The 25479-nt window shown below is 43.5% G+C and overlaps 1 protein-coding gene across 27 annotated transcripts in view; it reads left to right on the top strand.

The window, feature by feature from the left end:
- CACNA1C (calcium voltage-gated channel subunit alpha1 C) overlaps positions 1-25479 on the top strand; it is a 434777-nt gene that overhangs the window by 104007 nt on the left and 305291 nt on the right. The gene's annotated exons all lie outside the window — the stretch shown is intronic.

Genomic DNA, 25479 nt, shown 5'->3' with positions numbered 1-25479 from the left:
TGTCCCACCATTTTTATTTGGATGGGCAGCTTCTGGTCAGCTGTTCCATATGACCTTGGATGACATCCTTCCCTGCAAAATTTCTTCTACTGTTAAAAAAGCTGTTGACTGGGAGCAGTGGCAGCAACAGACTTTCTGCTCAGTCTGGGGCTAGTAATCAGTTGTGGTGGGATCTTGTGAAGCTACGTGGAACATAATGAGTTCTGTATGGAAAGTGCCTTTTGGATCAGAGGTGTGCAACTCGTTGATGATGGTTTGAGAGGAATTTTTTGAATGGATCATGAATGGAAAATAAATTTACTGAACTGGGCCTGATATTTGATAGTGTAATATTGAGATTGGCTTCACTATTATGGAGAGGTAGTAGGAAGCACTGACTCTCCATTTGTTTCCCATGACTGCCCTGTTCTGTGTCCTGTAAGCTGTGAGTGATCTGTGCAGCTTTGCCCCTTCCTAGCTGCAGCTGTAGTACAGCATCAGAAGAGGACAAGCCAGTTGCTCTATATTCTGCACCCTACTTCCTTCTCAGGCTGTGGAAGTCAAAGGGGAAGCTTCACCTACATCTTCCTTGGAGCAGCGGTGCTTCTGCCAAAACGCAGTCCCCCTTCTCCTCCACGGACACTTGGAGTGGTTAAGGATGGGGTTAAAAGAGAACCGACTGACACAAACTGTGAGATACTAGAAGCGGTTCGGTTTGGTTTAGTCAGATAAATAGCTGAAGATGCAACTGGTCTGCAAAGCTGTATGCTGAGTATCCTACCTTCTGCTGCTGCTGGCCCCTGTCTGCAGAGGTCCACCTGAGTGCTCGAGTTAGTAGAGAACTCCTCTGTCCTCCATGCTTAGGCCCCAGTCCTCTGCGTGTGTTTGTCTTGGCAAGCTCCCTCTCTCTGTCCCTGCTTCCTGCGTCCTTCTCCCCAAGCTGGGTGATACTCTGATACGCTCTCTATGTTGGTGGCAATCTTGGCAGAGAACATAGCAGCTCTCAGGCTGCTCTGCCTTGACCCTGCTAGCTGTGATTTGTCAGGGCTCACAGGCTACGTGGCATGCAGTGTGCAGTAGTTGTTTTCTGCCCCTCTGCTTGCTGCAGCTCAGACCCCTGGCTGGCTGGATGCTGGCCAGGACAACTCGCTGCCTGCTGGTGGCTTCCTTGTTTAAATACTGTTCTCGGCAGAAGAGCAGTTTTGTGGTGGAGGATCTGTCCCAAAGCATTTACTGTGAGCTTTCCAAATCAGTTCTTTCAATACTCGCTGCGAATTGATTAGCTGCTGCTTTTTTACAGGATGCTATGACAGTGCGTCACATTGATGTAGGGACATTGAGATCCTTCGTTATGCAGAGCTCCATTTGCTGCCTTTGTTGCGGCGTGAATACGTGGTTGGATATCGGTCTCAATCCTCAAACTCTCCAAGAGTTTTTGCTTTGCTTGGAAATGGATCCTGTGACAGTACTAATTAAAACTTACAGGTTTCAATAATTTAGGTACAGATTCTGCCTTCAGCTATCTGTGTCCTTTTCACAAACAAGTAAGAGCTCTGTGTTTATTTTAGATCCATCTGTCCTCATCTTTCTTTGATTTTTTCAGGAAGGCAACTGCTATTGAAATTCAGTGCAAAAATAAGGAACAGAAAAATATAGAAACCTTCTTTCAGATTCAGTTCTGGATAAGGCCCTGAGTTTTCTCCTCCTCAGATTTTACCAGGGCATCCCTTGCTCGCAGAGGCTTAGCTCCTACAATCCTGTCTCAGGAAAGATTCGGATTTAGACTTTAACACTCCTGCGCTATTTTGAAATCTAAAAGCACCTAAAATGGCTCGGGCAGTGTCTCCATTTCAGGATAATCATCCACGCGTTTCGCATTCCTCCTCAGATTGTTTATGCTGAACATTCTCTTAACCTCGCTCGCTGCAGTGCCATCTTTGTAAGAATCAAGAAATCCAGCTCGTGGTGTTCTCTCTTCTGCCCCACATCTTCAGTTCAAGGCCTGTGCAAGGGTGAGCAGACCCAGCTGCGGTGATGGTGCAGGAATGCCTAGAATATCTCTGATCTGCTTCCGAGGAACATTTCCCCATGGCATGGCCAAGGGGCAAGAAAACTTTCCTTTCCTTTGTGACAAAGCTGAAGCCCTTCTTCCACTCACGCTCCTCTGTAAATACTCAGCCTCTAGCCGCAAGCGAAGAGTGGGGTGCTTGGTACCGCAGAACCTGGCGGGTGGTGTGTGTTGCTAGCTGTCATCCTACACGATATGGAAAGAGATTGTAACGGAAAGGTTGTGGCACTACCTGCTGAAGGAGAGTTGTTTTCTTTAACTGGCACAAATTCTGTTATCCCCAAGCAGGCTTTGCTCTGTCCGATGGGAGTTACCAGTGATGCTCAGGCTGTGCCTTTGATCTCTGAACATTCATGAAAGGCGAGGCGAGGAGTAACGGCCAATGATATTTCTTGTCCACTGCAGTAAAGTCAGAAAGTAATGCTGTGTTAAGCCCACAGAGGGCAAAAGTCTCACTGATTTTTGAATGTTCGTCTCTATTTCTATGTGAAGTGAAATATTTGAGATACTCAGATTATGGAGAATTCAACTGATATAGTTAGAAGAAAACCTAGGTCCAGGCCTTAAGTAAAGTTTAAAGGTGTGATGAAAATTAGACTTCTACACCTTTCATCATCCCAGGTGGGGAGCTACTGAGATCAGTAACTGCTGATGACACCAAACTGGGAGGTGTGGTAGACACACCAGCAGGCTGTGCTGCCATTCAGTGTGACCTGGACAGGCTGGAAGGTTGGGCAGAGAGGAACCTGATGAGGTTCGACAAAGGCAAATGCAGGGTCCTGCACCTGGGGAGGAACAACCCCATGCACCAGTACAGGCTTGGGGTGGGCCTGCTGGAGAGCAGCTCTCTGGAGAGGGACCTGGGTGTCCTGGTGGTCGACAGGTTAACCATGAGCCAGCAGTGTGCCCTGGCTGCCCAGAAGGCCACTGGGATCCTGGGGTGCATCAAGAGGAGTGTGGGCAGCAGGTTGAGGGAGGTTCTCCTTCCCCTCTACTCTGCCCTGGTGAGGCCCCATCTGGAGTAATCTGTCCAGTTCTGGGCTCCCCAGTTCAAGAAAGATGAAGAGCTACTGGAGAGAGTCCAACGCAGGGCTACGAGGATGGTGAGGGGACTGGAACATCTCTCCTATGAGGAGAGGCTGAGGGAGCTGGGCTTGTTCAGCCTGGAGAAGAGAAGGCTGCGAGGGGACCTTATAAATGCCTCTAAATATCTGCAGGGTGGGTGTCAGGAGGATGGGGCCAAGCTCTTTTCAGTGGTGCCCAGCGACAGGACAAGGGGCAATGGGCACAAACTGAAGCACAGGAAATTCCGTCTGAACATGAGGAAGAACTTCTTCCCTCTGAGGGTGACGGAGCCCTGGCCCAGGCTGCCCAGGGAGGCTGTGGAGTCTCCTTCTCTGGAGATATTCCAGCCCCGCCTGGACAAGGTGCTGTGCAGCCTGCTCTGGGTGACCCTGCTTGGGCAGGGGGTTTGGACTGGGTGACCCACAGAGGTCCCTTCCAACCCCGACCATTCTGTGATTCTGTGAAGTGGAAGGGCTATTGCGCAGCCATAAAAAACTTGGGTTCTATTCAGCAGAAAGCAATGGTGAATGTACACATTAAGAGCTGATTAAAGGTGGTGTCATGATAAGCAATCTTCTTGTTGGATAGCTAACACAGCTCTGTGACCCTCATATGTTATGTTGAAAATGTGATTATTCTGCTGCCAAAGGATAAAATGCTCTGGAATTTAGTCCGTTTTATCTTATGTCTGAAGTGGCAGCACCTGGCTGCCACCTCTTTTATGGTATTTGGAGTTCTGCGTATATGAACTGTTCCAGAATCAAAAGCATGCCCTTCTCAGTACGCGATAAAATCGGCTAGGGAATCTCAGTGCCCTCCCAGCTTGGGCTAGGTAATCTGAGTGCTCTCCCAGCTTTAAGGGTTTCATTTTACACACATGTAAAAATAACGTTCAACAAGAATTTAATAAAATGAACTCACAATAATTTCCAAGAATTGGTCTGCTCCTGCCACTGAAGTAGTGGAACTTAACGGCTTTGTACCTGGTCGTGCATTTTATAGTTGTCTGAGCAGGAGCTCATCTTCTCCCTGTTTGAAGTATAAAAATAAAAACTGAGGTGGGAAATGTAGGAGCCCTATGTTCCCTTGTCATAAATTTTATTTTAATTTTGTCCATCTTAATTTACATCTGTATTGGAAAATATTCCTGGGGGCTTGCAAGGAGCTTCCAGATGGAAGAAGAGAGAAACCACAGATCCAGGTTCCAACTCTGTCTGCTAAGGAGTGTGTACTCAAACCTTCTGGTTAGAAGATGGAAGAGAATGTCCTATGATATTAAAAAAGTTCACTTATATTTAAACATGACATAGAAATGATGTGAAAGGAGTATGAATAATACCTCGTGTAAACGTCATGGACTCTATAGCTGGTATTGTTGCTCTGAACTGTGAAAGTTTCTAAGAAATTTCAAATACATTTCTAGTTCAGTAAGAACATTCCACTGTGTGTTTCAGGAGAAAGAAAAATGTTTGGTCAGGAAATGGAAAAGTAGGGAGGGATATGGATTAACGGCCCTTTCAGGAGTCCAAAAATAAACATTTGTGTTCATTCTGCTCTCAAAGGGTGTGTGCTTGCACAAAGTAACAAACGCTCCTTTGGGAGACTTCACAGATGAGGACATTTTTGTGGCAAGCTAACATTTTTTGGCCCAGCTTCTGCTTTGGGACCTGTCAGACCTATCAGTTCAAGGTCCTTTCTGAAAAACGAGTTTGTCTGTTAACTGTATTGGAAATTGGAAGCTCGGTGGGAATTTGTGATCCCAGCTGCTTGTATATAGCCTTTGTCCTTCCATGTATGTCCTCTGAACCCCTGCGGAATTGAAGATGTCCAGAAGCCTCCTAAGCAATGGCTCATGCCATTCCGCTGACTTTCTATCGCCACAAGTAACAACAAAAGCAGTGAAATGAAAGCTGGAACGAGCTGCTGCTTTGGCAAGATAGCTTGGAAGTACTTGACCCATAGTATGCACCTGGTGCGCTATCAGATAAACATTCTAAGCAGGGACCCGAATAAAAAATATGCCCAAAAATGTATCTGAAAACACCACAAATTATCTTTGATATTTATAGGATCCTAGTTACACTGTATGTATGTTCCCCACATCCGGAATGTGTTGGCTGTTGGTCACGTTGCTTTGAATCTTGTCTTTCCTGAAGATTTCCAACAAAAAGTCTTCCTGCAGCTCTGGGAAGGGTGAAGAAGAGGAGGGATAGTTGTTTCCAGTTGAGAAGATAATAACCAAACTCAGTGCTAGGGATCTGGATCTCATATTTCTTTTGTGTTTTGACTTTCGGTTACTTTGTAAGAATTAGGAGCAATTTCTGAAGGACATGGGGAGGGTATGGTTGGATTTGCACCCTGAATCAAGTTGTTGATTCCTACCTCTTCCTGGGAGTGGCCATCATTTGCAGTATCAGAGGAACATTAAAAACAGAAAAAAACCAGTCAAGGGATGCAGTGATCTTTCTGAGGTGAGGAATGAGACTGCCATTCCCACAGCAGTGCCTTTTGGACACTGATAACGGCTTGCATTGTTCCAGATGTTTTTAATGAAGTTACCTAGCTCTACCGCATCTCTCTTGGTGGCCTCTTGTGATGAATTTAGTGTGCAAGTTTAGTATAGAAAGAGTAAGAAAATATTTTTAAGTTTCTTTTAAATGTACTGATTTTTACCTTTAAAATGAGGTTACAAGCTGTGTGGTTCCTTCTCTTTTTTCTCATGTCTGCAGAAAGTAATACCTGCTTTTGCATGCTCTACTTCAGCATGGAATATGTTGAACTATGGAACTGGACCAGTTTGAATCAGAACTGTGGATTTGGATTAGTAGGTTTGCTTTCTTGTAGACTTGCATACTTTATTCCACGCTTCTGTTTTCAGTGCCCTTCCTGACTGCACTTTTGAACTGGTTAGTCTGCCTTAAATTATTATTAAATCTCTGTATTTCAGTTTATAGTTCTAATTTAGGTACCAAACAGATTATTTAATGTCTAGAGACATTTAAGCTCTCATAGATGTTTATTAGTATTTGGGGTAGACCAGACAGCTTAGAACAAGAAAACCCCAGCTGGAACCAAAGCGTAGCATAGCATTTTACAGTTTGGTGCTCTGTCATTTCACCTCTCTCTCGTTCTCCTTGGAAGGTCACGTTACAGTGTGAAGTGTGAATTTCAATATAGTGTTTCTGTGGTAACGGTTTTCAAGCTGTTATGTTTTCCATATTGTCCTTTGCTTAGTGATTTGGTTATGCCCTATAAACAATGACTCAGATGTGTTGTATCAAGTGGAGAGTTGACTATGGCAAAACTGTCAATCTGAGCAGTTCAGCCCTATCTGAAAATATTTTTTGAGGCTTCTGCAGGTTATTTGATGAGCCAAATAGAAGTGGCTGCCAGACTTGCAGAATCTCCTCATCCAGTGTTCACAGCCAACCGAAGGCCAACACCTGCCCTGCTTCCAATGCTCACGTTAGAGCTCAAGAAGTGCAGAGGCTCAAGCTTTGTGCTAGGCTTCCACGTGAGGAATTCATCTCATCGTCCCACTCAAAAGGAATCCCGCATTAGCACTTCCAATAGCCTCATTAATGATATTGCTACCTATGGGTTAATTTTAAAAGATTTAAAAACTGTCTAATTTTCTGTTGAAGTGTGTGTGTCTATGGAAGGATGTGTTAGGCACTGTAGCATCGGAATTGCGTTGTCCCCATCCTGCAGAATCATTGCCAGTCTTTTGAGAGTGTAAGTGTATAAGAATACCACTTACATAAGCTTTTGTCCATTCATAAAATCTGATAACAGGAGTCTTTATGGAAGTTTCAGTATACAAACAAAAGGCCAAATTGACCCCATTTTTTTAACAAAAAAAATTCCATGTTCACTTTGTTGCTGTAATTATTTCTAAAAAGAAATAATTTAGTGTCTCTGAAGGTAAAAGGACTTTTTCAAACAAGAATATTTTTGACAGATACCCTTTTTTGTATGGACATGTCTTTTAAAATATTTTGGCAGTTAGTAATTCCCAGGACCACAAATGACTTCAAAAACTCAGCCAAATAATTTAGCTCTTACATACCGCAATGTCTTAGCCCATCAGGGTTGAATGACCTTAGCAAATACTACAACTTTGTTGGACTGAAAAAAATGAACAAGTTAGAAAACGAACAGGGTTGAAAGCTGCTGGGTCCCAGACTGGGAAAATAATATTCCCATTAGCACATTCAGGGGACTAGAACAGTTGGGTAGACTTCCAGGTCATAGAAGTATCTCTTTGCTAATCATAAAATGATGGAGGACATGTATTTCTGAACTTTTGTATGCAGCTCCTCAGATAGTACTTTTTCAGCTGAAAAAATCAGACAAAAAACATCTGAGGTCACTGTCTACTCCGTGAGAGACACAAGAAGTGAGCCATACCTTCCAATGAAGTGAAGGCCCCAGGTTTCCCGTGCGATGTGAGTAAATCCATCCCGTCGTCACAGCGCTCAGGCATAGGTCCCTCTTTTCACAGCGCTGCGCCATCTGCAGTCCAGACTTATTCCCATTATTGAACTTGGTTTTTTCCATGCTATTTTTTTATTTTTACTTATGCCATTATAGCCAAAATGAAAGGTGGCTCTGTGTTAGTATTTTGATAACGACAAACAGTGAAGTTTTGAAACGAGTGCTCTGGTTGTCCCCACTTACCACCTCGTGGTACATTTCTCTTGTCTGTTTTTTGTTGATGCTAAATAGATTCTTCTCAGAAGAACTGCAGCCAAAAGCTCTGCTCTGGGTACGTGTCCAGGGGACTTAAATTCCCAAAGGGAACATGGAGGTCTGAACCAAGGATCAGTCTGCTAGAGAGCTTTACGCCACATACGTAGCGGGGGGTTGCTTTGATCCAGGAAAACAGATTAAATGTAATCAGAAATAACAGTGAAACTTTGTACAGTGGCGATGTAGGCACCTGAGTACCAGCTGCTCTGACCTACTGCTCCGCTTCTGTTGTGTTAGAAAACTTTCTCACGTAGACAGAGTCAAAGAAAGCAGTTTCTGAACCATTGGATTTTCGGTTTTGTGGTAAAACTATCACCAGCCGTTCTCTTTCTAATTCTTCTTTCTGCCTCACCCTAATGGGCTATTGTACTGTGTTCTAGAGCTGCACTTGATCGTTGAAAATAAAGTATGCCATAGAAGATCAAAGTGTGAAATACTGTCACAGGACAATAGTCTTTCATGCTTCCAGTCCTGCAGGCAAAGAACAGGCATTAGCTGCCACTATGAAACAAAATTAAACAACGTATAAAATGCTAATCTGTCTTCCTAGTGGGAGTGCTCATAGTGGTAACGGGTAATTGCTAGCACTCCTGCTCTGGAAGGTCGCTCAGGATTGAAACACAGATGCTCCCGTCTTGTCCTTGGTGTGAGTGCAGTTACAGCATGAAGAAAAGGCAGCCTGGTTTAATGGGAGCCTGCTGCTACTGAGCACCTGCTAAAAGAAATTCAGGTTAATATGTTTCTGAGTGTTCTGCTACTATGAAAAGAAGATTAAAGGATAAGTGGCTTATACTGTTACATTGACTTGAGACTACAAAACAAAGTGGCAGATTTTTTTTTCTGTGGCAGGTTTGATATGCTGTTTGTCAGTAGTATGTGCCTTCCATTTGAGAATTCTAGCATTGAAGAAATAGATGGGAAAACGTATTTTGCTCTGTTGGGAGGAGTGTATTCCAGTGCAAGAACTGTGAGAAGTGTAGAAACTGGTATTCTAACTAGCTTGTTCGATGACTTCAGATAAGTCATAGTTTCAGAATTTTCAAACAAAAGTGCCTAGGATTAGGGAATTGCAATATTGAACCTTGGCTAACTAAATGAAAGGAATGAAGAAGAGCCCTGCACACAAATGGAGCAATTTCTGGTTGACCATTTCATTTGTGGGGAATCAACACCACTGGAGAGAATTTGTTGCTTTCAGAAAAATCAGTGGTTTTGTGCTGTTTTCTGCTAAGGGTGGCCTTTTGAATCAGCTGTTTGAAAATCCTGTTATAAAAATGCAGCAAGTTTCCTATGTAAGAGAGATGGGAAGGAATACTAACTTCCTAACTCGTGCAGGGAACGCTTCTGATCCATTTCTGTCACTTAAAATTAATAGGGCTCTCACCAGCCAGAAAGTGGAGGAACACCTAATTGCCCCAAATCACTGATGATTTACTACGTAGGTAAGGGGCAGCATGAACAAATGCCTTGTAAATGACATTGCTAAAAAGCACTTTCTTGATGTGCAACATCAGCTTCCTCTTGCTAGGATACAGGCAGGTGATTTCTGATTCTGTCTGCCTAGTTCTGCTCTGCTGGAACCTGCTTGTAAATCCCTTGCTTTTTTCCTTGCAGGGCCGAGGTAGATTCTTTCTGCTAAAACCTATACGTGGACTCTAGAGGTCTTATTCTTTGAGATCCAGGCATGCTTTTACTCTCCTTCCAAAGAGCTGAGAATATCTTTCCTGTCTTCCTTTCTCTCACCAGGAATATAAACATAGATTTAATTCTTAAAAGGCACATGAACTCTATTCTTTTCCCTTTGTTACTGATAAACTCAATGCTAGGTACAGTTTGGCCAAGACTAGACCTAAAGCTTAAAGCAAAATTCTTGTGGAAGCTACAGTTTTATGTCTCTGTGGACAGCAATGCCCTGACAAAGTGGCGAGTGGCCTTCCCAGACTGTGTTCATGTAATATAGCGACCTGGAACATCCTTTCTGCCTGGATTTTTTGAACCCTTTTTTTTCTGTGCTGTCCTGCGGAGTGCTTGGCCAATGTGCTGCAGGCTGGGGAGAAGTTTCATCTCCTTGGTAAGGACAGCACCTAGTTAACTGCTCATGCACTGTCAAAATACTGACAGTTACAAAACGCTCAGACAGTAACTTGTTGGAGAGCAAGCAATGAGCAAAATTACTTCAATATGCAGAAGAAATTTAGATGCCCTGAGGGAATGTTGATTCAGAGAGACAGCAATAGGGATTACTATTTGATTTATAATGTGGCTTGAAAGGAATCAACAAGACCAGACCTGCTGCCTCCGCGTGCTTTTAGCCATACAGTCACAATTCAGAAAGGAAGACATTAACTGTTCATCTGGCTTTAATGCTGCCTTCTCCTCTGACCTCTTCTACTCAAAGTCCAGGTGGAATCTTTTCTGTTTCTAGTTAAACAACTTCTTTGTGACTTCATCTGTCCCTTGCGTTTCCACCTTGCACCTTTTGTTGCTTGACTGTGAGCTCACTGAGCTGGTGATTTGCGGCTGCTGCCCCGGGTGCTGCCTCCTCCTGTCTGATAACACACACAACCCCCTGCAGTCTGTCGTCTTCTCTGTTCTGGAGTAACTGCACTCGTGGAGGTCCAGAAAAGTTTCTTTGTAGACAAATCTGTCCTCTTTGCCACCCTGAACTCTTTTGCTTGAATGTATCATTCGTAAATAAGTTTTTATCTGTTCTCCTTTCCATTCCCTCCTTTGCACCTTCCAGTTACTGTGGAGTTTCTTCTGGCGCACTTAACCTCCAGCTGGGAAAAGGAAAGTGCACTTTCGCATGTCAGCCTGGGAATATTGCTGACCCCTCATTTAATTTCAGCTGTCTGACATGCTCCGTGCTCAGTCCTCTGCTCTTTTACTTTGCAGTGTTTTTTCTGCCACATTTTATGGCAAAGAGTCAGAAGATGGAAGGATAATCTGAGTCACTTGTGAAAGGATGACTTGCAGATTTTCTTCTTTCCTTCCTAATTTTTTTCCACCCTGCCAATCCTTTATTTCAGTTTCTTCTTTAAAAGGGGGAGAGTTCATTTGTAAAGTACACTGAATGCCTCAGCTCTTATTGCAAAGCATTTTAAAAGTATTATCAATACTTAGAGCAGAATTTCTCAGCTTTCATCTGCAGGGCGTATCTAAAGGATTTTTTCTTTTTGTCAGAAAACATAATCTTATCACAGAGATTTGAGAGCCCCATTCGTGGCAGCTCAGTCAGGGAGATGATGTACCCTTGGAACTCTGGTTCTCTTACTAGAAGCCAACTGGAACTTTTTGCTTGTTTGTTTGCACTTTTTGTTCTTCCCTACTCGCCCACCCCCTTGTTGTTGGACCATGGAGATAAGGTCATCTGATGATTTAGGATCCTGGCAAAAATCAGATTTATTATTTGGGGCCTGCGCTGTCTTATTGTGCAAATGGGTGGTTGAGTGGGGAGGTATAATTTAGTATTGCTCTGGACACTTTTGTACTGAAAAGACCAAGTATTCTGGAAGTCATCTGAAGTTTCTAACTAGAGTAACCAGTTGCCTCGCTGTATGTATTTATCAGTGACTCTCTAGGTGGAGAAGAGAAACTTGCAACAGAGAAATGAGAGAGAATATTATATAGTTTTATTTTAATGTATTTGCTGATAGCTTTAGTTTAAATATGTCTTTTATTTTGATTTATTTTGATCTGCCCATGAATTAATTATTGCCGTATGTTCTGTAAGTAGAATTTGTGTCACTGTTCAACAGTCATCATTTGACTGTGAAACTTAACAACATTTTTAGTTTTTCCTCTTTGACTTTTTTAGGGTAAACGTGTGTTTGTAATGCTTGGGTTATGTAGTAAAATTTGCTGTCAGATAGAGCTACCCAGGCAGGTCAACCACGGCCGGCGACATCTCAGTGCTGCAGGCCTGTGACCTTCACCCAGCTCTGTGACCATGTCTCACGTTCTGATTTCAACCTTCCTCATTTCTACTCTACCTCTACCATATGTGATCTGCAAAAGCCTTTTCTGTTCCTTTTGGAGTTTCTCACATAGTCTGCCCAATGCTTTTCACTTCTGACCTGTGTAATGGCTTTGCCATTTGAATCACAGGCCTTACCTGAAGAGACATTGTCACTCCTATCGAGCCCTGCCAAACCTGATAATAGTCCACAGCCATAAAGAGCATCCCAAACCACGCTTTCCTAGCAGAGAAATTCCTGTCATGAACCTGGATTTGAGGCCATCTCTGAAATATTGAGTTTGTAAAATAAATAGATGGAGCCTAAGACAGCACCATCCCAGTCTCTTTCCCTTGCAGATAAGCTACATGCAAGGTCTCAGTAGGGAAAAGAACTCTTGGTCTTGTGATGTTCAAGCAGAACAACAAATGCAAATCCTTCGTATCCTGATAAATGTTTTAAAACATTGAGAGGAAGCTACAATCTTACTCTAGTTTCCTGGGATGGTGTAATCGTTTCATGCTACACAGGTTCTGCGTTTTCTTAAGGAATGTAGGAGCAAATCTATGAACCCACAAATAGTTGAAAGCTGTAATTTAAAAGAAAGAACAGATCAAGAAATTAATGTAGTTATTAAAATACAGGGGATTATGTACAGATAATATCAATTTAACATGGAAAGGATCCTGTTTTTAATGAAGTTAAAGAAATGGGAAAGATCTTAGAAATATGGACTGGGAGTTAAAAATTGTTAGATGACTGATCAACTGTCATTTTATCATTCTTCAAGAGAGTACTGGAGCTTTCACAGCTCAGAACATAAATCTGAAAGGCTGCATAAGTCTAACATTTCTTTACGAAAGCAAGCTAAGAATAATAAAGGACACATTCAAACTCCTATTTTGATTTATTTCTGAAATGTAATATAATTTATGTAATTCCATAATACATATTGCATTTGGACTGAGTTATTTTTTATTTTCTTTTTTTTTTGCAGGCTAGAAATATTAGTCACTATCATAAACATGAAATTTGTAACTTCTAACTAAAGAAGCTTAGCATGTTTATGTTGCTAGCAATGTGTATTTGCATCAAAAAAGTTGCTGAAATCTGACCTCATACTGGGAAAATTGCTAATCTCCAAACAGCATCCTAAACAACTTCAAACAAACATTTTACTGCATTCATTTTTAAGGTCATCTCATACTTTCTGTAACAGTATTCCATTTCACATCGGCAATGTCAATGAGCTTGTGCCTCCAAAACGTTGTTGTTTTTCCCCATGAAATCTTCTTGTCCCTGTATCATGCCACATTTGCCCCATTTAATACTTTCTCAAATGGAACGCTTCAACTCCAGCCTTGCTTTTTGGGTTTCTTTGATGCTTTTTCATTGATTATTTAATAAAAACATCTTGTCAGCTGTCATTTACTCGGTGAAATTTGGTTTTAGTACAGCGGCACAAGGATTCCCTTATTTAGATTTTCCTCCTGTAATGAAGTTATAACTATATTGTTATAATATAAATATGTTATATGGATACATATTCACCTATACACTTTCAGAAGTAGTGAACTACACCTTATGTCTCTCTCTTGTGTCAAAACAACTAGTGTGATCTGCAGCCGCACAAAATTATAAGAAAAGATACCCATCTGAAATATTCCATGGTAAAAACCAGCAATAGCCAGATCAGAAATCTCTCTCCACTTCAGTCACTTGGGTGCAGACAAATAAATGGAGCAAGCTGAGGGCAGATTTGATACAGGCGGGTGCCCCTCAAGCAGGAAGCAAAATCCAGGGAGTTACTTCCTACAAAGAGAAGAGAATCAAAACCAAGATTCAGCAAGCCACCGGCAGTGAGAAGCCTCTAGCTTAGAAACAAAACAAAGCGCTGTTTGTTGTCTTCAGTAATATGATTATCCGAAAGTCATACTGATTTGCAACTCATCATCATGTCTTTGGGAAAAATGTGCTTCTGCTCATCCACAAGGACAGATCTGATTATAGTAAAAGTCCCTTCTAGCCTCACAGTACTGAGTGAAATCCTAGCTTTGAAACTGGTGACAGAACCACAGTTCCACACAGCCATGGCTGCTTCATCTGAATCCACTGTCTTTATATACTTTATTCTAAAAACAATAATGTTTCCTTATGTCTCAAAGGTGGGGTGGCTCAATTTATCATCTTTAAATATTTGAACCTTTTCAGATGAAGGGTACTTTGCAGATGTGAGGTATTTTTCTTAATACTTAAGTGCACATCTTAAAAATAGGTCTCAATTCCTTTTGTATATACCTAAAAGAGAGTGACGATAAAGTCTCCTTACAGCTGTGGTGAGCCTTCACTTATCACATCTTCCCACAGATTCTCCTGGAGAAACCAGCTGCTCATGGCTTGGACAGGTGTACTCTTTGCTGGGTAAAAAATTGGTTGGATGGCCAGGCCCAGAGAGTTATGGTGAATGGAGTTAAATCCAGTTTGTGGCTGGTCAGAAGTGGTGTTCCCCAGGGCTCAGTATTGGAGCCAGTCTTTGTCAGCAGTATGGATGAGGGGATTGAGTGCTGCCTCAATAAGTTTTCAGATGACACCAAGCTGGGCGGGAGCGTCGATCTGCCTGAGGGTAGGAAGCCCCTGCAGAGAGATCTGGACAGGCTGGATCGATGGGCCGAGGCCAACCGTAGGAGTTTCAACAAGGCCAAATGGCAGGTCCTGCACTTTGGTCACAGCAACCCCATGCAACACTACAGGCTTGGGGAGGAGTGGCTGGAAAGCTGCTCAGCAGAAAAGGACCTTTGTGGTGCTGGTCGACAGCCGGCTGAACATGAGCCAGCAGTGTGCCCAGGTGGCCAAGAAGGCCAAGGGCATCCTGGCTTGGATCAGGAACAGTGTGGCCAGCAGGAGCAGGGAGGGGATCGTGCCCCTGTACTCGGCACTGGTGAGGCTGCACCTCGAGTGCTGTGTTCAGTTTTGGGCCCCTCACTCCAAGAAGGACATTGAGGGTCTGGAGGGTGTCCAGAGAAGGGCAGCGAGGCTGGGGAGGGGTCTGGAGAACAAGTCCTGTGAGGAGCGGCTGAGGGAGCTGAGGCTGTTTAGCCTGGAGCAGAGGAGGCTGAGGGGGCACCTCATTGCTGTCTACAACTACCTGAAAGGAGGGTGTAGTGAGGCAGGTGTTGATGTCTTCTCCCAGATAACAAGTGATAGGACGAGAGGCAGTGACTTCAAGTTGTGCTGGGGGAGGTTTAGCTTCGATATTAGGAAAAAATTCTTGGCTGAAAGGGTTATCAAGCACTGGAACAAGCTGCCCAGGGAAGTGGTGGAGTCCCCATCCCTGGAAGTGTTCAAAAAACGTGTAGATGTGGCACTTAGGGACATGGTTTAGTGGTTGACTTGGCAGTGTTAGGTTAACGGTTGGACTTGATGATCTTCAAGGTCTTTTCCAACGTAAGTGATTCTATGTTTCTCTTTGTTTCCATATTTTTGTGAACTGTATTTTTTTGTAAAGAAACTGTATTCTGTGGTGTGTTGCGAAGTGCCTTGCCTTGAGAAGATCTGAACGCAGGTTAGACCTCTGGATGTTACTGTACTAGTAATAATAATAGCAATACCACATTTTACCAAATGTTTATTTAGTCCTGTATTAACGACATTTAACACGTTACATCATTGACACAATATTTCTATGAAATAAGCTAGAAAAGATTTTTAGTTCTACAGCATAAACAGAGAAATTGAGTCAGAGATATAAAAAGATGTGGCTGGTGAGGGGATGGGACTTGGTGACAAAGCTGCATTCTCAAATCCTGTTCCTCCCTCCAGGCTTATGATGATTTCCCTGGACAAGCTGCAGCAGGAGCTGTATCACTAGGGTTTTCCTTTTAAATGGCAAGCACTCAGTTTATAAAACAATACTCTGCTGCCCTGATGGTCTGCATCTGGATATTAAGCTAATTAGATTTGCCCATCCAGCATTCAGGTTACAGTGTGTCTGGCGTTTGCTCTATGGCTTATCGCCTCTCTTGTTAGCACGTTAAGGCTCGGTTTAGATTTCTCACGCTTTAATTGTATTTGAAGAGAGCTGTTTATATGAAGCCCCAAAATGGATTTGTTTTGCAGTGCTTTGTTCTGTATTGACATTTAATTAGCAAAAAGCTCCTATTAGCTTAGCACTAGAAGTGAGAATAGCTAAGGGACCTGCTAAATATAAAATTAGATGCACAGTCAACCTTTAATGTGGTCATAATGCTGTTACCTAAATATTATTATAACTCCTATCATAAACTATGATTTGATTGATTTTGAAATGTTTATACCCAGAGTGTCTGGCACAACTTGTTTTTGTGAGCATGCTAAAGTAAAAACGTCTGAACTAAAGAGACAGCTACTCCTAACATGCTTTATTTGGGGTTTTCTTCAGCTGAAGTGATTGGTCTGTAATGCCCTTCCTTTAGAATGGGAACTGAGCTGGAATCTAAGTTGAACTTACACCAAGAAAAATAATTCTCTAAGCATACTTTAATCACCCGTAAATGTTCTCATGGCTCCGAGGGCCATCTTTCAGTCGAAATTGTTTTTGAAGGAATAGCAGGCTTCTCCCCTATGGTACTGGAAATTGTGGGCGCGTAACTAAAAGGCAGGTGTAACACAGAAATAAATAGGAAAATGTATTCTTTAGTTCAGTTTTTGTTTTGGCATGAGATGTGTGAAGCCGAAGATTAGATGAAGGTTTTCACAGTGGGTTGCTTAAGGAATGGCAAACACAAAGGCTCCGGGCATGCCTGTCCTGCTGCAGCTTCAAGGAGAGCTGGGCTGTTTATTACAACTATTACCACAACAGTTCAAAAGGCTGTTGGTAACGTGCCCTCTGCAAAACCTCCTGACTATTTGTACCGCTTGGGTTTTGTTGCTAAGTTCCATTTCTGTACATGAGATCTTTGTGTTTTGTTTTGTGTTATGATGTCTCAACAGCAATATTTCATCATGGACAGTTGTTTTGATGCTGATGTATTAATATAGCAATGGGTAGCTTGCACATCCCTCTATTTTAAATTTGGGCCTGCTGTTAAAAATTGTGATTTGAGAACACACAGTAAGGTTGTTAGGATGTTATGTGGGAAGACATACGGCAACAGGCACAAACTGAGGCACAGGAAGTTCCGTCTGAACATGAGGAAGAACTTCTTCCCTCTGAGGGTGACGGAGCCCTGGCCCAGGCTGCCCAGGGAGGCTGTGGAGTCTCCTTCTCTGGAGATATTCCAGCCCCGCCTGGACAAGGTCCTGTGCAGCCTGCTGTAGGTGACCCTGCTTGGGCAGGGGGTTGGGCTGGGTGACCCACAGAGGTCCCTGCCAACCCCTACTATTCTGTGATTCTGTGAAATTTTCTGACAGTGTATGAAATATGTTTGATCCAGCTTAGAAAAGAGTAAAAATTGAGATATTGTTTAACTAAAATTTTGATTATGATTATTCTTACAGCTTTCAATTTGGAAACTGTCTTAGTTATTCTGGTTTGAACTTGGAAGCTACAACAGTTTGAAAGTCACACAAGTGATTTGGTTTTGTAGTTTAGGAACAGGAGATCTCCTGAGAGGATGAGGTTTTGTGACAGTTTCAAGCAGTTTGCAAATGAAAGAGGATTTATATGGTTTGTATTACTATTTGTTACAAATTTTTCGGCAAACATTATTTTAACAAAAAACTTGTATTTTGAAATACACATATTTTCCTTCAGAAAATTTTTACCTTTTTTTCTTGGAACAAAAAGCAAACAAAGTATTTAATTTTGAGTCTGGTTAATCTGAAAAATATTTTTTCATTGTATTCAACTGAGTAAGAACCTCTTCCCTTTGAATTCATTTGCTGCTAATTTCCTGAACTGGTTTAATGCCTCCCAAGAGAGGTGGTTGAGGTACCTGCTGCATCCCTCCTCCTGCAGGAACCAGCCTTTGTTACAGCATGCTCGAGCCTGTTCTCTGGCTGTACACCGGGCGTCTGTCGTGGGAGAGATAACCCCTAGTGCAGGGCCTGTTGTGTGACGGACGTGCAACACCAGAAACGCATCCACGAACCAAATTGTCAGGCTGCAAGAGTTCACGCTAATATTAAATCAAACTTGAAGAAAGAGGTTTCCGTGGATGGTGACAGACAGAAAGAGTTCAACAATTCCAAACATTTTTTAACATCTCCAAGTAATTAGAAACAATTGCTGGAAAATTTTAACTACTAAAGCCTTACCCTTCAGCATGTTTTACATACTAAAGTGCCTGAGAGGTGGTTCTTGGTGGTCATTCTGAGTGGACAAGTATGAAAAAATAAATGCAAGAGTTATTTTCTGATATGAAATCTTGCAACACAGACTAGAACACCTATTAGAAGACTATAAATATAATTCAAATTCCTTTGACCATGATGCCGTGGCAGGTAGGCTGCAATTTCTGAAGCACACAATTGCTGTTAGTGTATGGATTTTTGTGGTGAGTTCAATGATTAGCTACTCTTGGGACTTAGAATTCTCTTTCCTCAGATATTTGCTAACATTATTTTTATTGTGTATTAGTTAAGCTCTCCCATTTATTCAACTCTTCAACTCTGTTTCTGGGACAGATCTAAAGCTTTCCCACTAGGCAGCAAATCAGAATGAAACTGCTAGTTTCCAAAGAATAAATTCCCCTCTGCATTTTTAGAAGTTGCCTATTAGTTCTGGCCCAAAGTTGAAACTGCTGACCAAACACCAGAAATGCACACGAGTTGCCGAGGGGTTAATCCACCTGATACCGAAGGGGAAAACACTGAGCACAGTTTGCCATGCATTTGCCTGCCGTGTGCATTAACAGCCACGAAAAGCTCCCTGCTGGTAACCCAAGTAACTCCGTGTTTTCCATCTGTCGGTGTCAGGCCATAGCACCAGTGGTGTTAGTCAGAAATGTCCTGTGGTCCTCTTTAAAAAGGCCAAGCTCACCTGCTGCAAGGACAGATGGGATGAGTAGGTAGCCTTACACAGGGAGACAGATTTCAGGAGAGGGCTTGACAGCTGCCAGCCAGTCCCAACATTAGCCAGCTCAGGTGCAGATACACATCGCCTTCGTGTTCAAACACCAGTGGATGCAAATAGGATGGTTCCCTTTCCAAAGCATGGGAACCGGGTTAAATGACTTTTGCATACTACAGTATTCCTGAGCTGGTTGTAGATTTGTCAAATTTGCTTATCTTCCTTTGGTCTTATATGCCTGTCACTATTGTTTTTACATTTGTCCTGTCTGGGTTAGCTGTGCTGATTCCTGCTAGCCAAAAGTATGTTCTGTACATTTGCTTTTTTCTGTTTTAGTGCAATGGGAACAGTGATACTGTGCATATCATTTGAATTTTCCAGCTCTCTTGCATGAGCTGTTGTTGAACAGTTTTCACCGTCATGGTGTCCTGATTCCACTCTCAGTGAACTAGTCTTGAACTAGAATTTGGGGACCAGAATTGTCTTCCTTTCCAAATAGGTAATTTGGAAAAACCAAACTTTTTCTGTCTCCCTGAATATTTAAGTAAGGGGGAACCAACTGAGAAACTCTTCAACCCACAGATGAGAGAATCTTTGGGTCCTTGTATATGTTATATAACGATCAGATTTAATGCAGGTATTTTCAATGAGAACATAATCCTTTAGGATAGTTTAGAAACAGTGTCCTCTCTGATGTTACAGCTCTCCAGACATTGAAGCTGAGCAGAAACACCTAGAGCGGACCCCAGCTTCTCAGTCACTTTAACTGAGCAAAAGAAGTGGAGTTGTTAGCCCTCCTTCGGAGCGAGACAGCTGAAATGCCTGCGAAAGTCAGCAAAGCAGACAGCAAGGTGGAGATTTCCAAAGCTGTCTAAGAGATTTGGCGTCCCAGATCAGGTGGCTTTGAAACCCCGGTCGTAAAAGTCATCTGAAAAAAAAAAAAAACAACCCAACCAAAAAAGAAAATAAGGAAAGGAAAAATAATTGTGTGAGAATCTGAGTAGACCTAGTCCTTGAGGCTTCATCTTTAAATTCCTGGCTTTCTTAACAGATCTTTCTTCCATTTGGAGCAGCGCTGCAGCAGGACAGTTGGTGCTGGAGGTGAAGCAGCATCCAGCGAGTCTCCTTGTGTGCCCTCCCGCTGTGGGACCTCTTGTGGCTCATCCTCTCCCCCCCCTTGTTGCTCTTCCTAGCCGAGACCAGAGTGGCTGCATTGCAGGAGCTCTCTCACTGTTCTATCACTGATTTGTGTGCAGTCCTAATTACGATTTACCAAAATGTTTTTCCATTTTTCTATCTATCATGTTCTAAGTCTATAAAAGAGTGGGTGAGAAGACTTGTCAGTAAGTCACACCTCTTCCATTTTCTAAGTATATTTTTAGTTGACTGACTCAGATGGACTTTTGCTGTCAGAACATCAAAAAAGCCTTACCCAGCAGATGCATCTCTTTGCATGATCAGTCACTTTGAGTTCAGGATCGGAGTTCATAAGTGCATGTATTTGTACCCTCAACTTACTGAATAATTTCAGCTTACACGTTGTTTCAGTCTCCTGGAGATTGAGGGGAGATTTGATGGAGCTGTCAATGTGACATAGTGCAACCTTACCAGTGGCTGCTTCTCAGGAAGAGTTTCAGCAGCAAGCATTTGCAGCATGTGGCCTGATTGCTGTTGATACGTAGCCTGAAATTTAGCTCTAAGATATTTCACGTACTGAGGAGTCTGTGGTCTCTGCAATGACAATGAACTTTTTCATTGATCAGATGTTTTGTCTAGGAGGGTAGAGCAACTTGGAGATGTGATAGGATATGAAAAAGAAATCAGTGGCTGTTCTTGTTTAATTCCTCCACGTCTAGCACTTCTTACAGTGCTGCTGGGTTTTCATTTGTAGTATTACGTGGCGTTCTTTAATAGTGCTCTCTGTTATTGACAAACACCTGTAAACAGTTTTCCCCAGTAAGAACAGTTTTTTCTCATCTTTGACTTGCCTGCTGGCGTATACCCACAGTCAGCCCGTGCATTCTTATGCCCACCTGCATACAGCAAACGCACCTGCGTGAGCACCCACAAGATTCTTTCTGCGAAATATGAAACTGCTAGAAAGCTTTTCTTATCTTTATATGCCAATCATTCTACATAATGGTGTACCGTCTGTTTCCAAGATGCATTCGAAAGAGCTGCTGCAAGTTGGAAGCCCACCTCTGAACACCCTGAAGCTGGAAAAACTGGAATTTCTGATCTGAAACTTTGCAGCTAATGTGGTCTTCAACACAGAGGCTCAGGGTGAGGCAGTGGTGTGAGGAATTGCTGCTTCCCCAAGTGTGTGTCAGTCTTAAGTCACTTCCATTATGGGCAGAGTGCGGTAAATGTTTCATGCTGTAAACATCCCTACCAGGAAACAATTCATTCCTCATTGATATTTTCTGGCAGCTTGCTTCCTCCCTCCAGTGGGGTGGAGAAGTGCACCTTTGGGGTCGCCTGCCATATAGCTGGCTATTCCAAAACCAGTCTTGCCATCACGGAAGCTTGATGGAGCCTATCCACCAAGGGGAGTTAAGGCCTGAGCGTTTCATTTCTCCTTAGTGGTTGTCATAAAGAGGAACAAAATGCTGCTTGAGTGATTGCAGGGACACAAGTGACCCCAGCTGTCCCAGACAAAGTAATAGGAACTATGTAATATCACCATCCTGGCTTTGTTTTTTTGATCTAATCTTTTCCCAATCTCTTACAGAAGCCAGTGAAACTGCCCCGTTCTTCTTCTTCTGTCTTTGGTGCCAAAGCGGTAGTAAATTTCTGCCCAGCTCTGTGTTCTCCCTCCTTTGTATACCTTTTCTTGTGTTCGTATGTGTTAAGAAATGGCTGTTACTAGAGTCTGTGGTCATCTTCGTTTCACAAGGTTTCTACAAGCACATCATTAGCTTTGATATCCAGTAAGATATGAAAGTGCAAGTCCACTTGCTGCCCTTTGTGGCACAGTACGGGAAGCACAGCAAAAGAAATGAAAACCAGGGTGAAGAAACTTCTGCCTTGGTTTGTCTGGCTCTAGGAATCACAGCCCGTCACTGGGGTGACCTTCAGAGGGGTGTGTTCCCTGCCAAACCTGACCCATTTCAAGTTGAGATGAACACTGGAGTTTGTGCTGATTTGGCCAACACAGGTTGCTCTCATTAGCACAAATTACCTGAGAGGGGCTCACACTGCAGGTTCGCCCCAGGCTAAGGTTCAGAGGGTTGCCCAGGTGTTCTCCACTCCTATTAGAGGTGTGAAAGAGCCAGCCCTCCCAAGGGCAGTGTGGGAGATAAGGGAGGGCTCAGTTTCCTTTCTACATAGATCCCTCTGAGGGTGATGGAGCCCTGGCCCAGGCTGCCCAGGGAGGCTGTGGAGTCTCCTTCTCTGGAGATATTCCAGCCCCGCCTGGACAAGGTCCTGTGCAGCCTGCTGTAGGTGACCCTGCTTCGGCAGGAGGGTTGGACCAGATGACCCACAGAGGTCCCTTCCAACCCCTACTATTCTGTGATTCTGTGATAGAGATCAGATTTTTTCCCCTTGAGACAGACATCTACGGAGCGGCCTCTTCCTGCCTTCCCCGGCCCCTCTGCAGGAGCGCCCATGTGAGTATAACGTCTGGCTGGCAGGCCCTCAGCTAGGACATTTCTGCAGCTTGTACTCCTCCTCTTGAAACTGCTGATATTTTGCCTGTTAGCAGCCTTTGGTTGTTATCTGACATATGTGTATTTAGTTTATGGAGAGCCTGCATTATTCCCATGTTACGTTCCATTTAGAAGTATTCCTTTATACCTGTGTATTTCTGTGAATGTTAACAGCACAGCTGCTTGTGTGCGCAGCAGGCGGGTGCGGGAGAGGACAGCCCGCGTACTGCTGAGCACGCTGCTTGATTTGCTGCTGTCTAGGGGCTCTCACAGCTCTGGTCCAGTAACATTCAGTACGCTTGGTTGGAAGAACTGTGACTGTCAAAAGGTGGTGCTAATAGGTACATCTGACCTGAAAATTATACTATAAACTGCAGGGTAGTCTGTCTAGGTAGTGTAGACAATTTTAATTAAAGCCTGTTCAGAAGCTATGTAGCTCATTAAAATGGGAGGATGCCAGGTTGCCAAGTTGCCAGTCAAAGGGTTTCCACCTAACAAAGTGGGCCCGTTTGAAAAATATGGTTTATTGAAATTCAGCACCTTTGAGTAATTATGCACTAAATATGCCTGCCCTGTGAGGCAACACCCTGATGGATGGAGTTGTGCCTGGCAGACTGAAGCTTCCTGAGTAATAAAGAGACTGTGAGACAAGTGCAGTTGGTGTGTTAGGAGTGCTTGAGGGCGAGGCAGGAGATACACCATCACCGTTATGTAAATCTCTGCTGGTTTAAAGAAGTCTTCTCAGCCTATAAACTTTGTGGTTTCTCATAGCCATCAGGAACTTTGTGCAGACATGACTGGGCCATTTGAGATCACGGCTACCTAACGTTGTATTTGTGGTTCTTGCAAAGTCCTTTACAGGAGTATGACCATGCTATAGATTTAAGGTAATGCAGTGGGGGGGTCTGTAGTAGATGAATTTTAATTGTGGTGTGAAAGTGCAGATTCAACATATTCCCAGTTATTTTCAGTTTGCTAACTGGGCTCTATACAAAATGGTATGAAAGCTGATTTACAAAGAAGCCTAAGGAATTCAGGAGCATAATTTCTGAATTTAATTAACCCATTAGTAAGTGAAAACACACTCTTTGTTCTGCCTTGCTTCTTCCAAGGTCAACATTATTCACAGGTCCCATGTTAACAGTGGTATCCAGAATTCTGACCACTTTGGTATATTTTGTCTTTACCACACAACTCTGAGGAAGAGTAAGACTGCTCTGACAGGCTTGAGAGTAAGGGGCTCTGGAAGACTGTTGCTACCAGTAACTTGGAAGAAAATAAAAGAGCAAAATGCCCATCGTACTAAGGTAACAACTTTTGCTGTCCATGTTTCATGTGAAGGGTGTTCTCAGGTTTGCATGACAGACAGTAAGGAAGGCGAATGAGCAGAGTTACAAAGGAAGATAGGAGTAGTAGAAAAATGTGTCTTTGTCCTTGGTTTCTGACTAGAAAATCTGTCTGCTGGAACTTCCTCCTTCTCCAGCAATGCAAATACTACTCCATGTTCAGGGCTTTGGTCTGAAAAATCTGCTGGGTCAGTTTTGGGCTATCGAGAACACCTGGAAGATGTCAGCCTGCTCATCAGAAGCTGGATAGAGCCACTACAGATATGCAAAGAATGAATTATGGAACCAGCCGGGAGAAGTAGGTGTTTGACTTACCTTGGCAGGTCTTGGATCCATTTTCCCCCTACCTGTGTCAAGTAGGGGTGGGTTATTTTTTTTCTATTTAAAAAAATTGCTGCCAGTACCTTTCAAATCCCAATGGAAATTATTTGGAAGACTTAAGGAAGCTGTTTAAATTTGCTAACTTTGCAGCATTTCCACCAGCACACAACTACATCACGTAATATTTTTGGGTCATGCTTCCTGTATTTACAAGCCAAGTCACAATCTTGTAGGAACTGTGATTTATGGCTATAGGGAAGACAGTTCTTCTGCTTCCCATGGTGTTAGAGAATGGTTACCATCTCCCAGAAGTGTCCAGGTAGGTGCACAACAGCTGGGGGGTGTAGCAGAGGTGAAGACACGTGTTGGGTCCTGCACCTGGGGAGGAACAACCCCATGCACCAGTACAGGCTTGGGGCAGACCTGCTGGAGAGCAGCTCTGCGAAGAGGGACCTGGGAGTGCTGGTGGACGACAGGTTAACCATGAGCCAGCAGCGTGCCCTGGCTGCCCAGAAGGCCAATGGGATCCTGGGGTGCATCAAGAGGAGTGTGGCCAGCAGGTTGAGGGAGGTTCTCCTCCCCCTCTACACTGCCCTAGTGAGGCCCCATCTGGAGTAATCTGTCCAGTTCTGGGCTCCCCAGTTCAAGAAAGATGAGGAGCTACTGGAGAGTGTCCAACGCAGGGCTACGAGGATGGTGAGGGTACTGGAACATCTCTCCCACTAGGAGAGGCTGAGGGAGCTGGGCTTGTTCAGCCTGAAGAAGAGAAGGCTGCGAGGGGACCTAATATATACTTACAAATATCTGAAGGGTGGGTGTCAAGAGGATGAGGCCAAACTCTTTTCAGTGGTGCCCAGTGACAGGACAAGGGGCAATGGGCACAAACTGAAGCAGAGGAAATTCCGTCTGAACATGAGGAAGAACTTCTTCTCTCTGAGGGTGACGGAGCCCTGGAACAGGCTGCCCAGGGAGGCTGTGGAGTCTCCTTCTCTGGAGATATTCCAGCCCCGGCTGGACGCTGTGCTGTGCAGCCTGCTCTGGGTGACCCTGCTTTGGCAGGGGGGTTGGACTGGGTGACCCCCAGAGGTCCCTTCCAACCCCGAATGTTCTGTGATTCCATGATTCTTCTGGAAGAGTGGTGTTATGTTGAAACTTGAAGAAACGCTCAGCAAAGAAAGGTATGTTTGGAGTAGGGAGGGACTGACTGTTGCAGGGCTGTTGTTGCATTTGGGGCTAACAGCCATATAAAAGCAAATCCGTGGTTCAATGATAATTTGTGGTCCTCACCAAAGAGGTACGCCTGCTCTTTTCTTGTGTGAGACTGTGTATTTCTGCCACATCTTCTGCGCCTGTG

Source organism: Opisthocomus hoazin, chromosome 8 (assembly GCF_030867145.1).
Source record: "Opisthocomus hoazin isolate bOpiHoa1 chromosome 8, bOpiHoa1.hap1, whole genome shotgun sequence".
NCBI lineage: Eukaryota > Metazoa > Chordata > Aves > Opisthocomiformes > Opisthocomidae > Opisthocomus > Opisthocomus hoazin.
The sequence above is the reverse complement of the archived record's forward strand: the minus strand, read 5'-3'. Positions and strand labels throughout refer to the sequence as shown.